Source organism: Clytia hemisphaerica, unplaced genomic scaffold, assembly GCF_902728285.1.
Source record: "Clytia hemisphaerica strain Z4C2 unplaced genomic scaffold, Clytia hemisphaerica genome assembly, whole genome shotgun sequence".
In the NCBI taxonomy this organism is placed as follows: Eukaryota; Metazoa; Cnidaria; class Hydrozoa; order Leptothecata; family Clytiidae; genus Clytia; species Clytia hemisphaerica.
This window is the reverse complement of record NW_027103829.1, coordinates 252,092-271,257: the sequence shown is the minus strand read 5'-3', so window position 1 is coordinate 271,257 and position 19,166 is coordinate 252,092. Positions and strand designations below refer to the sequence as shown.

At 34.2% G+C, this 19,166-nt stretch overlaps 1 long non-coding RNA gene across 1 annotated transcript; it reads right to left on the bottom strand.

Moving 5' to 3' along the window:
* Nucleotides 1–14,602: 14,602 nt before the first annotated feature.
* Nucleotides 14,603–16,844, bottom strand: LOC136806845 (uncharacterized). The gene is made up of 3 exons (XR_010846617.1): nucleotides 16,709–16,844; nucleotides 15,369–15,525; nucleotides 14,603–15,158 (listed from the first exon to the last, which is right to left on the bottom strand). It is a non-coding gene; the product is annotated as an uncharacterized lncRNA (long non-coding RNA).
* Between the last annotated feature and the right edge of the window lie 2,322 nt (nucleotides 16,845–19,166).

Sequence of the window (19,166 nt, the reverse complement as noted above, 5' to 3'; positions counted from 1 at the left end):
GGCAGAAGCTACATACGTATGATCCAGCTCCGAATCAACAAACTTCCTACCCTTAAGAACTGTAATAGAGATAGAGAAGCTGAAGAAATGTAGACATTGTCAAACAGTTCAAGAGACTGTCGGACACATTCTGAGCAGATGCCCCGAAGTCAAATCTAGCACGAACGACGATGGAAACGCTTAATTACATGCAGGTCTGTGGCAAAAATGGAGCTTCTGAATAAGTACAAGGATTCCGAAATTTGTTCAAAATTTTGCTTTTATCTCAATTTTTCAATCAATTTCAGGAACAAGAGGAGCCGGAATCTAAAATGAATAAAGTTATCACAAGCATCCCTGTGTCACTAAAAGATACCCAGATGACAGCGTTGCTCGTGAAGAAGTCGGTCGTCTTTAAGACAATGTCGTTAATTGAAGCATTAAGCTGCTACCTTGCTGTATGTTACGTATTGGATATTGATTATCCTAAGGAGTTCGAGATTGGGCCTACTATCTTGCAGTGGATTCATGGTTTCAGCCCCCCTTAAGGGGGACTTGAATTTTGGGCAAAACTTTAAGAGAAAATTTGAGATTTTCAGAAACGAGGGGAAAATTCAGAGGACCAAAGGGGACCAGAAAAAAGCAATTTTGAATCTAAGGGGGGAGAGTAATTCATGCGAGTCCAAATCTCTTTTCATATTCTTGCAAAGTTTTTTTTTTACTTAAATATTCTTTATGCCGTTTAAGGTGGTAAACTAAGGGTAAAGATTCCAAAATTTTGTCTGTCGGCCAGTAATGTTGGGTAATTTTTTTGGCCCCTTTGATAACACACTTTGTAATAAATGCCACAGTTGCAATACCTGCTACCCTTTGTAATACCAAAGACTGACGCACTTTGTAATAAAATATAAACCCATTGCCCCAAAAAGAGATTCGAGTGTCTCCTCTAACTGATTTTCCAGGCATGTCAGACAGCTTAAGTACATACATTTTTATAACTAAAACCTTTATATCCGGTTATATTTCTCGTCTTAACGGTTTTGAAATCTTAGAAAAAGTTTTTTGGATGGAAATTTCCCTTTATTATAAAGTGCATCAGCCGTCAGGTGTTATTACAAAGTGTGTCAGCTTTTTGTATTACAAAGCGTGTTGATTTTTATTACAAAGCGTGTTTGGTCGTATTAAAAAGTATGGCATTATTACAGAGTACGTTAATACAGCCCCCTCTATCTAATTCGCACGTCAGGAGCCATGTCTGTAATAAATTCCATGTGTACTCTAATCAAAAAATTTAAGCGGCAGTGTAGAAAAGAAAACAATGATTTAAGGGGATTAGGTAATAAGGGCACAGTACAAATTGAATTCCAACTTGAGGGGGGGAGAAATGGATAAGGGGTAATTTGCTGTTTAAAGGGGAATGGAAAACATCCATTGTCTTCGTGTCTTTTAAAGCCTCTAGTAAGAACTAACTATAATACCTAAATCGGGTTGTAGTGGGTAACCCACTAGGACAATGATTCTTTAGACCTCAGTAGGCCTAATAAGGACCTACCTACTATTTGTTAGCCTAAATATATTAATTTATTAATTTAATTTCCGCTAAGATCAATACGCTGTATAATGTCAGAAGAAGAAATTGACATTAATGATTAAAGATATGTTCGACAAAAACAGTCCAAAAAGTTTAACATTGCTATTGGAGGCTTTAATGTGGGCATTTATTATAACGATGGTGAGGAGGAAGGTTTGGATGACTTTGAATTTAAATTTGATGGACAAATTTATAAGAGACACCAGGTTCAGATCAAGATATTTGGTGACCGTCACGAAAGAGGAACATTTTAAAAAACTTTTGTACCTTGGAATAACAATTGATGGAATACACATTAAAGGCTTGATCGAGAGAAGAGGAGGTATGTCTGGCATAAGAAGACTTATTGCCAGATATTACATTCCAAACATACCTTCTTTTGCCTCATCTGATGATGTGGCAAATTGTCTGTCCAAAGAAATCGGCATAAACGATATTAGATACGTCAGACAAAAGAGGTCCAAAAAGTTCAACATAGCAATTGGTGGCTTTAATGTGGGTATTTCATATAATAACGGTGAGAAAGAAGGTTTAGACGACTTTGAGTTCAAATTTGAAGGGGAGTGGCTTCGAGCGGTGTGTTTGGACAAAATCCGCCATCATGATCATGATGACGTAGGTTCGGACAAGTCTGAGCCTGACAACGAATCGGTAATTAACAACGATACGGAAAAGACAAACACTACGGAAAAGACCAACACTACGGAAAAGACCAACACTACCGAAAAGACCAACACTACCGAAAATACCAACACTTCGGTTAAGACCAAGGATACGGAACAGCACGACGATTCAGAAATAAACAACGAAACTGAAAAACACAACGAAACACAGCAACAACAACAACAACAAGAATTGGTAATGTCATCACACGAAAGAGAAAGGTATAATTTTCTTTTAAAGAAAGGCAGCATGATTTCCTTTAAGGATCTCGAGGAAAGAGACTTACTAATGAATTTAGAAACAACCAGTTAATTCACCCTCACATCATCCAAACATGGATTTGGTCATTGTGGAAGATGTCAATATGGCAAATTGGAAAAGACGAAAATCTTCTCCACGATCAGATAAGCCTGGTCCAATATCAGAAAAAAAAAAAGGAAAAACTGTAAGTTCAGATTTATCTCCTTCTCTTTGATTTTGAAATTTTGTTAACCTAGTGAGTTTGAATTTCAGAGGCCTTAAAACATCTTTGCCTAAATGTAAGTCTATCTGCCATAAATTTAGGAATTCAGACCTTCTTAGCCTTCAAGACTCATCTCGATGAGACAGATGAAAATTTAACTAAATTCTGGAAGGGTGACTGTCGTTTTGTACACAACACCTTTTCTTCACATACTGGTGGAATTGCTCTCCTCTTTGGTCAAAATGTTAAACCAAAAATATTGAAAAAGGACGCCTATGGCAGATATGCTTTCATTGAGATAAAAATTCAAAACAAAATTTTTGTAGTTGCATTTCTCTATGCACCCTCTGGAAATAAAAATGCAAAAGCTAGGTCTGACTTTTTTGATTTCATCAGTAAAGAATTCATTCAATTTTCTGGAAATGATACCAAATTTATCATTCTGGGAGATTTTAACTGTTTTTAGTCTCCTTCTCATGACAGGTCCACAGGGAATTCCCCGAAAGACCCCTCTTTAATTGACTTATTTCAACTTTGTGAAACTTTCGATTTGCACGACTTGTGGAGGGAAAGAAATCCAACATTTAGAGAGTTCACGTTTTTTCCTGAAAATGGTAATGCAAGTTCTGGATTGGACAGCATCTATACACCTTTTGCCAGATCATGCGCTTTTTCAGATCGTAGCGAAAATTTTTAAATATGCTCCAAATTTACAGCTGGCCAAGGGGAAAATCCCACTTGGATTTTCAACAAGACCTTACTCAAGGACCAACTTTTTGTTGAAAAAATAAGTGATTTTTGGCGTTCCTGGAGGGATAAACAACATTCTTTCAAAACTTTGAGTGCTTGGTGGGACAAGGGGAAGGAAAGAATTAAAAATATCTCCATCTCCTACTCCTCTCACAAAGCAAAAACTAAAAACAAAATACTTAAGTCTCTTTACAAAAGGCTGCGAAACGCTGAGAACGAGGGGAAAATCCGTTTGATCGTTTTTTTTTAATCTGAAATTCGTAGCCTAGAAACCGAGAACGCCAAAGAACACTTTCTAGGTCTAAGACTTGACTGGCTTGATGGAGCTGGCAAATGCTCAAAAACCTTTTTTAGTCTTCATTCCAAACGCAAAGCGGAAACCATTGTTCACGAGATTGTAGATTCTCAGGGAAAAACCCAGACAACTAACGAAGAAATTTTTAAAGTATTTGAATCATATTTGTCAAGGGATGGCTCCTCTAACGAGTCATAGAAGAACAAGTAATACTTTTATGGACCTACCTGGTTATGCATTTAACACATATATAATTGATATCTACGTGAGCATGACCGTTAAACAAACATTCAGAACACAAATAGTGACGATCTATTAAAATTAGTCGTTTATTGTTTCTTATAAAAAAAACGTTTAAAAACCAAAATTTCATGCCCTTGAAATATTCTTTCATATTCAAGCAAGCAAAAAAAACCTCTATCTCATAAGGGATCTTCTCAAAAATATAATCGATTTTCGATTAATAAGTTCGATTAATGATTCGACTATTTAATCGAATAGCTGCCGTTGTTTAGTCGAATAGCTTCGACTATTTAATCTCCTATATTCGATTATTTAATCTCCTTTATTCGATTATTTAATCCTTGTATTCGATTAATTAATCCTTTTTCGCTTATATCTTAGGGATCCTCTCAAAAATACCGAATTTCTGTAAAATGGTTTTCGGTTAAATTCGGCTGTTTGTTTTGGGCAATTTTCCCACCCATCGCAAGTGAAAGAGGATAAAAAATGCTAAAAAATGATATATAAAAAAGTACAGGTTGTAATCTGATTTTTTTGCCTTGAAGTTATATCTTTTTTAAATGTTGTAACGTCAATTTTAACTTCACGTTTCAATGGAAGCGCAATTTCGAAAAAGAAATCCCTTTATTTTACAAATCACCGACACATATCTACTCATTCTCTTTAGCATTTTTTACCTCCAAAATAAATAAAACTTACTGGCTATCCTTGGGAGTTTTTGATATCCAAAAATGAATCACCATAAATAAAAACAAATTTTAGATGAATAAAGGCTCCCATCGAAAACTGAATTTCGAAGGGAGGAAAGTCTGTAGTGAAAACTGAAGCAAACAAAGCATTCCATTTCCATACATACATACCTCTTACAACCATATCTAAATGTAATAAATTTTATAACTTTGTTTCAAAGTCTTTTCAAAATATGAATAAGATCAGAATATTTTAGGTTTAATTTTTAGAAAATGTTTTCTTCTCAAAACCAAACTCACAAATGAATTCAATGTTTTGATTGCAACATTTTCGAATCTTTCGAATGCGTGACGCAAAAATAGAACTTGCGCGAAAAAAAATTTTCTATGTAACAGATGAAGACATTCGGTTAGCTACAACTTCTCTAAATAATGACAAAACATACGATCCACACGACCTGAAAGCAGAACACTTCAAATACGCACCAAATTTACTACACAAAATACTTGCTACACTAACAAACCGCATTATGTCAAATCAAGAACTACCATACTCGCTCTCCACATCAATAATCATCCCTCTCGCTAAATCATATCAGAAACCACTTCAAGATGGAAACAACTATAGAGGCATCAGCTTAACACCAATCACAACAAAGATCATTGAAAAGACCATTCTAAACAAATGCCCAAAAGTCAAGCAGCACAACAATATGCAGTTTGGTTTTAGTAAAAATTCCTCAACCATTCACGCCGAACTATTCATCAAAGATACAATTCAAAAATACAACCAAGAACATACACCTGTATATCTATGTAGTCTAGACGCAGAGAAAGCCTTTGATACCTGTAATTGGCTCAAGTTATTTACATCTCTGTACGAAAAATCAACCGTTCCAAATGTTGTGCTTAAATTTTTGATAAAATTATACCTACAAGGAGACGCTACCATCAGATACAGAAATGAATATTCAGACAAATTCACATTCTCCCAAGGAGTCAGGCAGGGATCAATCCTGTCTCCGTTTCTCTATAACCACTACACCGAAAAACTAACCCAGGACATACAGAACATGAACATTGGGACCAGACTCCCTGGAGGTATAAATACATCGGTCGTGGCATTTGCTGATGACATTATTTTACTCAGTCCCACCCTCAAACAACTACAGCAGATGTTAGATAAATGTGTAGAATTCGGAAAGGATCATGGTCTGAAATTCAACAAAACAAAAACTCAATTTGTCATTTCGGGAACAAGCCCAATCCCTGATCCAAAAGTCATATTGGAAAACGTAAGCATACCACCACAGAAAGAACTCAAACATCTCGGTTTCAAGTGGGGAACACAAGGAAAATTGTTAACCCTTGATCGTCATATTCATTCACGACTTGCAGACCTATGGGCTACTATATCCTCCTTAATATCTTCAGGAATTAGATGGGCCCACCCAGGAACAATTGCAACCATTACCAAAAGTAGTCTAATACAATACCAAAGCTTTTATACGGTTTGGAATTATCAGAGATGACCAAATCTTTCGAATCATTAGTAAACACTCAGTTCAGAAATACTATCAAATCTCTCTGGGGGATATCAAAGCACTCCAAAAACGACCTAAACAAATTCTTCAATATCTATGAAATTTCGTCAACTATCAAAACCAGAAAAATAAAACTCCTACAACAATTAATGAACAATGACACAACAAAGGACTATCTGTTAACCAACTTGTCCACAGAAAACTTTTCCCCTACGCTGTCACACTTTGTAAACGTATGTAACGAATGTGAAATCAACATTTGTAATGTCCTGCTTGGGAAAAAGGTAGAACTAACAAAAGAAAATGTACTGGAAAGTGAATCTAAAGAGAAAATAGTTGACATTCTTAGCAGATGGGACTTTGAAAACAAACAAAAACTGAAAGCTTTTTTAGAAGCAAATATTGTTAGAAACTAAATTTTTTATTATTATTATCTTTTATTCTCTTTTTATTAGTCCTGGAGGTATAAATACATCGGTGTGGCATTTGCTGATGACATATTTTACTCAGTCCACCCTCAAACAACTACAGCAGATGTTAGATAAATGTGTAGAATTCGGAAAGGATCATGGTCTGAAATTCAACAAAACAAAAACTCAATTTGTCATTTCGGGAAAGCCCAATTCCTGATCCAAAAGTCATATTGGAAAACGTAAGCATACCACCACAGAAAGAACTCAAACATCTCGGTTTCAGTGGGGAAACAAGGAAAATGTAACCCTTGATCGTCATATTCATTCACGACTTCGACCTATGGCTACTTATCCTCCTAATATCTTCGGAAATTAGATGGGCCCCACAGGAACAATTGCAACCATTACCAAAAGTATCTAATACCAAAGCTTTTATCGGTTTGGAATTATCAGAGATGACCAAATCTTTCGAATCATTAGTAAACACTCATTTCAGAAATACTATCATTCTCTGGGGGATATCAAAGCACTCCAAAAACGACCTAAACAAATTTCAATCTATGAAATTTCGTCAACTATCAAAACCCGAAAAAAAAACCTACACAATTAATGAACAATGACACAACAAAGGATATTGTTAACCAACTTGTCCACAGAAAACTTTTCCCCTACGCTGTCACACTTTGTAAACGTATGTAACGAATGTGAAATCAACATTTGTAATGTCCTGCTGGGAAAAAGGTAGAACTAACAAAGGAAAATGTACTGGAAAGTGAATCTAAAGAGAAAATAGTTGACATTCTTAGCGATGGGACTTGAAAACAAACAAAAACTGAAAGCTTTTTTAAGAACGCAAATATGTTAGAAACTAAATTTTTTATTATTATTATCTTTCTTCTCTTTTTATTAGTTTACTATATAGCTTTTTTTAGGTAGTGTTATGCGCTTTTTATTAGTTTACTATAGGCTAGATTACTAGTTTTTTTTATTTCTATTTAACATGACTGAAACCCTTGTGCTTCTTAATCATTACAACAAAATCAAATTAAATTCATGTTTGCACAACGTCATAAATCTTGCAATTTTTTATATTAAACAACTAACTTAGCTTCTAACTTTGACAAAATTAGTCAATTTTTTTTTTTTTAAGGCCGTTTTCAGTATTCTTATGACTTAGTCAATTTTTAAGGCCTTTTTAAGTATTCTTATAACTTGATCTCTTTAGTTCCATTCATATTCATTTATATATTTCATATTTTGTTTTCTCCCTAGACTAGTTATTTCCTTCCGAGACAATACTCCTAGGGGAAAGGATAAATTTGCCTAGCCCTTTGCTAGTTTCGCTAAACCTCCTTTCCAATTCTTGGTCTTTTGTATAGTTCAGGCGCTATTAATCTCCCAACTTCAACTAAATTCCTTCTGTATCTTTTATTTTTTCAACCAGGGGCCGTCTCATAACGGGAGAAAAATTTCGTATATTTAAACAGACCATTTACGGTGACAGCTTTTTAAATGTATATACGGTTTTGTAGATATTTTTAGATATACCTCAAAAGGGGTGATAAAAGAGAAATATTATTATTATAATGCAACGACTTCATTTTTTAGATGACAAAAAGTGTAATATCAATTCTGCGCGATGATTCGATCTCTTATCTAGCCATTAAAAAAAACCTGGATGTAAAATTCGAATCCATTTTTGCAAACAGAATAATAGAGCATGACGTAACTTGTAAGAAAAAAATGTTGCATTGACCAATCAAAACACCATGATTGACGTTTGCGAACAGAACAATAGAGCAAAAGAATGTTTTCTTCCTGCTTTTATATGACGTAATGACGTATTCTTGATCTTGTGAGCGCTCTCCCTTTTATCCTTTATTTTTTTTTGTTTTGCCCTTTTTGATTTGAAGATGAACAAACGATGAGTGCTATTTCGAATCGAAAACAAACACAGACATAAGAAGCAACTGTGTGAGAGGTTGATAAAGGAGGGTGTGGAAATTAAAAGATAGAAAAAGATAGAATACTTTATATCGTGGAGAGATCATCATTGTTATCCAAATTAGCACTTAAGATGATGCGATAAGTGATTCACAAAAGGATTATCTATCATTTCATAATTTTATGAGTCCCTTGTAGATCAAAAATCCTTAAAGGTAGAAGAATTATGCTTCTTGGTTGATTACTACGCTTTTTGAAAATTTTTTCTTCTGTCTTTCAATCGGCACAGTAGAAAAGGTTTTTTGCGCTGTTTTCGATCTATGTAAGAAAAAATAACCGATATTCGATGTTTTGGAAAAATTCGATTATATTTTGGAATCAAAGGTTAATTAAGATTAAATAGTCGACCGACTGGACTAAAATAATAAATAATCGAACTGAGGTGACTAAATAATCGAATTTCGATTGTTAAATAATCGAAGTACTTCGATTATTTAAGCGAATTTTTCGCTTAAATTCGACTATTTAAGCGAATTTATTTTTGAGAAGATCCCTAAGAATAATTAAGTAATTTGACTATAAAGAACATTGATGTATGCTTATCAATAGTGATTTTTATAGATAAACGTGCGTTATTTGAGCTGAAAAATTCTTTTTTTACAAAAATCTGCTTGAGCCATCTTTTACCTACTTTCATACAAAAAATCAGAAAAAATTGATGATCCAATTTTTCACAAAGTCCAAAAAACCCGTTTAATAGCCGTTTTTTGGCCCAAATTTGCCCAAAAATTTCTTTTTTCAAAAATCGGGCTCGTCCTATTTGAGGGTTTATAGTTATGCATCTTTGTGCAAAAAATCATAAAGAATGAAAGAGCCAACCTCGAGAAAAGCTAATACCTAAGTGATTGATAATTTGCTTATAAAAAAATATCGAATTTGGCCAGTTTTTCTATAAAAACACGCCAAGCAGCCAAAATTCCATGTCTAAACACACATATTCTTCAAAAGTAAGCCCTGTGAGAAAAAAACATCTATCTCATAAAAAAATGAGTAATTGACTAAGACATTGAGTGCTTTTAATAGTATTCTTATAGATAAAAAGCGTTTTTGAGCCAAAAAATTTTTGCAAAATCTGTTTGAGCCATCTTTTACCTATGATGGTACCCTACTTTCATTTAAAAATCAGAAAAAATTAATGATCCAATTTTTCACAAAGGCCAAAAAACCCGTTTTTTAGCCGTTTTTTGGCTCAAATTTGGCCAATAAATTTTTTTTCCGAGAATCGGGCTGCGTCACATTCGAGGGTTTATAGTTATGCATCTTTGTGCAAAAAATCAGAAAAAACTAATGAGCCAATCTCGAGAAAAGCTGGTAACTAACGAACGAACGAACGAACGAACGAACGAACAACGGTTAATTTATAGGACCTCCACCGGGGTAGTTCCAAAAACTGGATGGAAAGGGGATCATGGCTCTGTTAAAAGACGACTTTCAGTCGAGAAAAACAATTATCTTCAATGACTGAGATCAATGGTGAACTCGTTGAAATTAAATCCTATCTTCACAGATTATAGATATGCAAGAATTTGAAGTATGTTATATATTTTTTATGTTTTATCCAACAATACTATGGAAAGCAAAAGCAACTTTTTATTCATGTTCTTTGAATAAGTATTTCACTTTGAAACAAATTGCAAATGTGAAGTACGTTTTGAATTTATTTAATTGAAATCTTGTTACAGATTATCAACGAAGTAATTCTATTTCCGGCAAAGAAAACTCTATGGAAAAGTTACGATCAAAACTGCGTTCGATTATTAATCCTGTCATCTATTTTTTAATACAAAAAAGGCATTGTAAACCACCAGGTAAAGAATTATATTCATTTCAACGTTTTGTTTCTAATCTTATGTGCAAAATTATTAGCATAGGGCAGTCAGTTTTCAATTTTTGAGAAAAGAAACGCTAAATTTTGACTACAAAACCTAAAAATAGCTATTTTTCAAATGTATTTGAAATTTCTTTGAAAACTCGTTTTTTAAGGGGCAAAATGTTCAAAACATGAGAAATTCGATAGCTTTTTTTCGGAGGAAAGTGAGATTAACCTTATTAACCTTACGATCTATGAACTATTGTATAGTCTATATTACCCACCCCCCCCCCTCTGTACCTTCTATACCCCTTTGAATCACTCCAAAATTCTAATGTACCTCAAAATCAACATATTGACAAGATCCTTTCCAATTTCTTAAAAGCTCACAAACAACCCAAGGGCAACCCTTACTCAAGTTTTAGATGATATCATAATTGAGATAATCAAGAGAGTATTTTGGGTGAAAATCAATCACTTTGTAGATTCTAAACTTCCAGATGAAAAGCTAGTCTAGCAAGCTAGACGACTAATTTATACATAGTAGAAATAAAGCAAAAAGTAATGAATGGAACAATTTTAGTCGTCTAGAAACCTTTGTGCACTAGCTCGAAACAAAAGAAAAGTGTCAATATTGCAATTATAATTTTTTCCTGCTCAAAATAATTCTTGAGAAAAAAGAATATGTGTGGATTTGTGTATTGAAAGTTTTTCATTTGAGTTGATTTCGTTTTGAGAGTTTGTTGTTGCTTGAAAAATTGTTTTCTCGCTACGCAAGTTTCTGCGTAGCTAGCCCCTGTATCTATAAGGCTGGAACACCGGATTCTTCCAGTCGTTTATACAAACTAAATCCCGTATTATTATTATTATTATTAGTATTGGTATTATTAGTATTACACGCATTATAAACGACTCCAGTCTAATGAAAAGCTCGAGTCTAAGGGATAGATAATCGCTGAAAGAGCGTACTTCGACCGAAAATGATCATTATCCCTTGTTGTGGGTAAGACCATATGGCAGCGAGATACATGGCAGGTAAGATAGCGTTGTGATGGAAAGAAATCTTACGAGACTATCGACCTTGAGATCAAATTACTTTACCCAAATTTAATAAACTTTTCGAAAATCTTCTCAAGGCCAAATCAAAGTTTCTTTTAACTAACTTCAAGGTCGATGAACTCGTCTGCATAACGTTGAGGATGCAGTTCAAGCAAGAGACAATTTTACATCTCTGTGTAAAGTATCAGAAAAATTAACCGAGCCAATCAGGAGAAAAAAGATCATTTCCAGGCATGTGCTTATCAAAAAGTTTTATAAAAATAATAATTTCCAATTAATGAAAAGTAGAATTGTAGAAATTCATCCAAGCAAAAACTGTATTTAAGCGGAATATGACAATAAGCTCTTCAGGCCAAGCCTCTTCAGACTCTTCATGTTTTTTTCTAATGTGCTTATAAATAAATTAACAATTTGGCCCAGTTCTTATAAAAAACATTTTAGCAACTCAAAATTTCAAACCTAAACCCCAATCTTCTGTGACTGTACAAATTTAATAGCAAAAAACATCTATCTCATGGAGAAAATGAGTGATTTAGGTAAGAACATTGATCTATGCATATAAAATAGTGATTCTTATTAGTGGCCGGGTAGCTCAGTCGGTATAGCATTCGCCTTACAATCTAAGGGTTGTGGGTTCGATCCCCAGTCACCGCCAACTCAGCGGATGAGTAGCTTAGATTGGGTAATCTGATCTAGGCGGTAAGTTACTGGGAGCTGAGAGTAGGTGTGGCGCTCCACCTCAGCATACGATCACCCAGGTCTAGCGCAAATAGAAAAGGGGATAGACTCCCTCACTCCCGGCTCCGCCGACAGCCACCAGATGAATATACTTTACTTACTTACTCTTATAGCTAGAAATTCATTTTAGTGATAGTGATCTGTCTTTATGCAAAACATCAGAAACATTTTAATGATTCAAACTCGAGGAAATCTCAAAAAAGCTCATTCTTGGGCATATTTTTGACCAAATTGAGGAAACCTCAAAAAACCTCATTTTTGGACATAATTATTTTGGCCCAAATTGACGCAAAAATTTTTCTTCTTGAAAGTCGGGCTCCGTCACATTCGAGGCTTTACCATTTTGATTCTTTGTGCTAAATATCGGAAAAATTGAATGAGCCACGAACGAACGAGCGAACGAACGAACGAACGAACGAACGAACGGTTAATTCATAGGACCTTCACCGGGGTAGATCCAAAAAAGAAGATAGCATCTCGCATGGCGGCAAAAAGAGAATATAAGGATGAAAAAGAAGAGAAGAAGAGACTAGACGAAGGTTGGAATACTTTGTTTATAATAAAATAGTTATTGCATAAAAAGCTCGTGCCGAGCTAAAGTTCGAAAATCAACCTTCAGAGGCTGAATTCTTCCAATTTAATAGTTTTAGAGTTGGATTCCATGTTGAAAGGTATGTGGTAATATCAAATAGATATCAATTCAACCAATGGCCCAAGCAGTCAGTCAACTTGGAGATAGGATGGCTTGATCCAAGTTTGCGCTTACTGCAGTATTTTATAGGGGAAACTTTGCAGCATTATATAGGGGAAATTAAAAACCGTGTGATGTGTAGCCAATTCAAAATAAAACATAACACATTTTTCTAACCGAAATCCCAAGTTGGTTGAAGTTTCTTTCAATGGTAAAATTTATCACATTGGATTACGGGAAGTTTGTAGTTAAAAAGCCGAGGAGTACCATTCCTTTGACACTTGGCTTGGCCATGAAATCCCAAGTTGGTTAGAAGTCTCTTGCTATTAATATGGCAAATATGAATCAGACTAGACATAGAAGAGGAAGGTCATCTCATTAGCTCAGTGTGGGAAAATCATATAGTGCGGACAATCGACAGAGCGGAAAACGAAAGTATAGAGAGCAATTATAATAAGAAAACTCTGATTTTTGCGATTCTTAGATGCTGATGAAAGGGTCCTCTCGATGGTGTGGCAGACCACGTTAACTTCCAAAATGTTAAATTGACAAAAATACTCACAAAATGGTAAAAAATAAGAGAACTTTTAGAACGTTTTTAGACTTAAAACTCAAAAAGTTAAGAGCAAGCTTCAAAAATTTTGGATGTCCTTATAAACAGACGTGTATACACTAAAGGACCACTAAGAGAACTCCACGACAGATCATTACGTTCTTCGGACACCCATTTCGAAAATTCGGACAAAGAATCAAAGTGATTACACTAATTTGTCACCACAGAGTGAATCTTTCTCTGGTTTAGAATTCTAGTCCATCCGGATTTGCTTTGTTTCCAAGAGAAGATGCCCTATTCACAAAACTGGACAATAACAGTGACCAAGAAGCATATCATTTCAAAGCTCAGCATATATGTCGGAGTATGGTATCTTTCCAACACCAGTCTAAGACTGTCATTCTCTATTTGCCCAGCTCATAAGAAAATTCGTTAATGACCTTTATAACCATCATCTTGGTCAACAAAAACTGGATCTTTGCATTCACAAGTAGGCTTTAAGAAAAACCCAGAGAAGGTCTCAACTCCACCATGACAAATAACAATACTGCATGTCGGCACACAATTCAATCGAGACTCTCCTTAATCATGATGAAAGTATGGTGGGATTATTCGTGCCTTCAAAAAATCCACAATACATAAGTAAGAAAGTCAACAAAATTAAAACTTAAATTTCATGTCAAAAGCTTTAACTATTCAAAGCCCCCATTGAACAAAGCCCCCATTGAACCTCCCCCCCCGAATAGGGTTAAGGCTAAAGTTATCAAAACGAAGTTCCCGACGGAAGAAGGGAGTTTGAAAAGCATTTCCTTGTTGTTTTGGGACGAGTTTGGTTTGTAAGTGTGCTAGTTTAAAAGTGGTAGCAATTTTGTAGTTTGCAGCTGACAAAGTAAATAATGATATCAAAAATGCTCTTAAAAATTCCGTGCGAACAATTGTGAGCGAAAGTAAAAAAGCTGAAGCTATGAAGAGGTCCTTGCAAGAAGATGTGGAATCTCTTGTTGAAAAGAGAGTCAGGCAAACGGAAAATTTTGTAGAAAGTATAACGCCGATCAGTACAAACATCCACGGACCATTAAACAAACTTGTGTGAATTTGGCTCCAACTAGCCAGAGACCCCTATTCAGCCTTATCCGATATTTAGTTTGGGCGCAAATTTTGAAAACGACCAAGAGAAGTAGTTTTCGAAATGTATGGAAGCTGACTATAAACTATAACTCAATCATTTGCTGTCCATGCCAGCCATAAGCAAATGCTTCGAGAAAGTAAATTTGTTTGAAATTATTTTTCGCCCGACCCCTTTCGTGATAATAAATAATAGTGGAAAATAGAAAGGAATCGCTCGAATTTTCCTTAATAATTCCACCAGCTATGCTTGACTTTGTTCAATCTACTAGGGTCTGAGGTCTTAATAAAACCTTGGAGTTAAAACATACCGGAAATAAAACACATTACAGTTTAAAATAAATTAATAAATACAAATAGACTTACATACTCCATCCAATAAAAACAGGAAAGTGTAATTAAAAGTCATAACAATATTTCTCGATCTCAGCCAATAACCAACCAGTGTCATTCAGCCAAAGTAATAAACCATGAATACATAGCATTGGTTAACAACAGCACAAAACATCCCACTTTGAACGTTCGGTAAAAATAAAGAACATGTCAATCTATAAGAAAGATGAAATAAGTCAAATATGAAATTGTAATGTTTAACTTAAAAAGATGAAACCTTTGACTTAACTGAAATGTGTAATTCAAACAACTTTAAGAATGAATGTAGAGAATTTGAATCCTATCTCCCATGAACAATTTCTTGCAAAAAACAAAGCACTGAAAACACGAACAAATTAAGCGAATGTTATTGAAATAGCACTTGCCAGCATTTGCAAAATGGTCAGAATGGATGATTTTGTTAATTGGTTCTTTTGATTGGTTGGGTTGATTCAGGTTCTGAATGCCTGTCATTATTTGGCATTTGTACAGGTGGGTATAATATTATCACCAATTAACAAAATGGTGCATAACGATCTTGAACTGAAATGAATAAAACAATAAAAACTAAACCACCTGTCAGAAACAGTAAACAAATATAGAAATTGGTATTTTAAGGTATAAATACACCCTACCTGACAAATTCTTTTGGTCTTATCTTAAGAACAATATATTTTTATACGTTAAAAGCATGTAATTTCTGAAAGCCAGTAATATTTTCTTTTTATCGGTAAAAATTTCAGTAAAATAAAAAAAAAAAAAAAAGAAGGAAAATAATTATAAATCTTAAGAATTTTAACATTACCTACTTTAAAGAAGTTAAAGTCACACATAGCTTTTGGAAAAAGATTTTGGGATTATATTTCGCACTATTCCCAATAGATTGAAATTAAAAAAAGCATCTCAGATTTTTTTTTTTTTAATTGACTTTAATTTAAAATCTTAATTTTGTAAAAATATTGAGAAAAAGTCAACATTGAAAAAAGCTATATTTTCTTATTCGGTTAAAGGGAATTTCCCAAAATACGAAAATCCGTCTTTTAAGGCGAATAAGAATTTTCCAGGAAAAACCACTTCAGCCATTCTTTAGAGAATCTTGCCCTCCATCTTTGTACAATAAATCAGAAAAAGTAATGACAGGATTTTACACAAAGTCCAAATAACCCTATTTTTAGGCAGTTTTTGGCCCAAATTTGCCCAAATATATTTTTTTTCCAAAATCAGGCTCCGTCACATTTTAGGCATTGCCATTTTGCATCATTGTGCAAAAAATCAGAAAAAACTAATGAGCCAATCCTGAGAAAAGCTGGTAACAGACAGACAGACGGACGGACGAACGGACGAACGAACAGACATAGGTTAATTTATAGAACCTCCATGGGGGTACCCGGAAGTAGGTCCAAAAATAGAATAGAGAATAGAATTACAATCTAAACACACTTTTCTAATCTTTTGGGAATCTTACCAGCATGTGTGGCCACCCTGTTATAGGAAAAGAACAAAGTCGATAACTAAATGCTATGGATGACTTTAACTTCCTTAATAAAGGTAGTATGGTATAGTAAAATTTAATTTTTCACTTCATCAATTGGAAATTTTCAAGGAGATAAATTGCTGTTTAAAAATTGAGTAATCAGTGAAAAATTATACCAAAATTAAATCCAGCAACTTTGGCTTAGGGATAACAATTTTTGACAAAAAAATCGGAACAAGAGTGTACACATACCTTAACATAATTTAACTCATAGCAGTACTACGCCAGTTTTTGAATGGTTGAAATTGAAAATTATTGCTAGGTTATGGCTTATGTACATTGTCACCAAATGATTTGTTGGGCAGGATAAAGAGTAGCATCATAATTTTTCAACTGAAATGTAAACAATGGAAATCAAAGAAATGACAACCCTTGTTTAAAAAATTAAAGAATCTTAACTTACCAGTAGACACTCCTGGCAACCTACAAAAAATAAAAGTACCCTCTATCTGAAAATTTAGGTGGAATTTAAGGCTGAGTCTTTTTGTGTTGAAAGTAAGCTGTTTATGCTTAATTCTTCCCTAGTGATGTTTTGTAAACATTGGTTTTCACTTTTTCACTCGGAAGTGAAAAATGCCCTTTTATTCACCTTTTAAAACCTACAAGATAAATGGTTTTGAAGAGTCAAAACTTTCATTGACCTCTTTTTTTACGTATGATACTAATGTTTTTCTAATTCTCTATCATCTATCCTTTATGTCAAATATATCGATCGTTTAAACCGTAATTTATTGAATATTTATAGGATCAAATAAGCCTTTTAAACTCAATAACTTTTTCTTAAGCCTTTGTTAGAATACAATAGCTATTTATAAGAACAAAGGAAATTTTCGGTTTTTGCTCACTTTGGGCATGACGAGTGGCGTCATCAAAAAATTTTTTTGTCAAAAGTTACCTTAATTTATGTGCCAAATTTCATCCAAAAAGACCCATAGATTAAACGTTAAGGGGTGGTACAGGAAAAGCCCCCCCTAGGTTTGAACCACCCCTAAAAGCCTACTGTAGGTTGAATAGGGTTAACATCATCCTAAGATGAGAATACGAAATAACTCTGAAGAAAGTTAAGCAACAGTTGTTTGGTACAAATTCTATGACAAAGTCAATAATTTCTTCTTCAAACTGTGAAATCTTTATTTACTATTTCATCTAAATTTTAACAAATGCAACTCAACACTACAATAATGCACCAGTTAACAATAGAGCCAATAAATTTAGAATATCTATTAAACAATGTTGGCCAATCAGGCTAGTACCAGTGATGCAATGGGATCAAGTTCGCTTACATTTTCCCATCAAGTGTTATTGTTTGATTTTATTAATTTCATTCATTTTCTGATTTTTCTAAAAGAAACAAAAAGGAATATGAAATGACAATTTCATGAATAAAATCTAAATTCCAGGCAAGTGATTTTATCAGAATTGTGATCAGTGCTGCAAATCACAACCGGTGAGAGGTAAATAATAGTCATTTAGTAGTTTTTACCAGCCATATTCTGAAGCTTAGATTTTCATTTTGTCCGGTTAAAATCCGGCTAATTACAAGAGGAATAAATTTTAAATTTAAAATAGGTGTTTAGCCAATCTAAAGGTAATTCCAAGTAAAATTTTCAAAAGGGGTCCATTCTCATTACGCTCAAAAAATTACCAACCAAATGAAATCTCCTTATTTGCAGCACTGGTGATACAAAATATCGTCAAAGAATTTAGAAGAGAACCAATTATATGTACTTTATTGGCTCATGCCATCTAAAAATGATTTATTTAGAATTTTCATAATGAAAGGTACCTAAAATAATAATACACTTGAAAATCAATATATGAAACAGCTGTTAAACCTGTTATACCTGACCATCCCATTAGCATTTTATATTTTTGCTTTCTTTCATTTATTTCTCTGATCACTTCTGGATAGTGTCAGGCGAACACTTCTTTGTTTTTTTTTCGGGAAGAAGATGGGTGACTCGTGGGTGGCAGGGCATGCTTACTCTAGGTACCGCACCTGATCTCGGACTTTGGTCTTCATCTTTCCATACTTTTTCCATTTTCTTTCGGATTAGATCTCTTTTCATTTTAAATATTGGGTTCCTGTTTGCTAAATTTGTTTTAATTTAAATAAATAAATAAATAAATTTGATCCGATCAGCGCACCTATATTACGAGCAAAAAACAAAATACAGCAACGCAGTGCATTGAAATACATGGACACAGTGCGATATACGCTTTAGCGAAAGTGAACGATAATTTCACTAGATTAATTTGCAAAATTAAAGATGGCGGACATGGAAGTGTGTTGATTCCTATTTTTGCAGGTTTGTTTTTTCACTTTGAGACATCTGTGGTTAGATTATATTATATTGCTTTCCATTGCGATTTATGTTTGAACTTGCATGCAATTGACACTGTCTAGTTGTAAATACGGCAGACTATGGCAATGAATTTTGAAATTACATAATTCTTTGTACAGACTAGTACCTAACTCATATACCCCATTCTGTTTGGTCGCACATAAATCAAGCATTTTCATTGGGCGAGATAAGCTCAGCTTCAGATGCACTGCTACAGGAAACATATATTGTGAAGTCGGGGAATCACATCAGTGGAGGGAAACTTGCATTTCCCCCAAATGAATGACCTGGCAGGTCATTGAAAT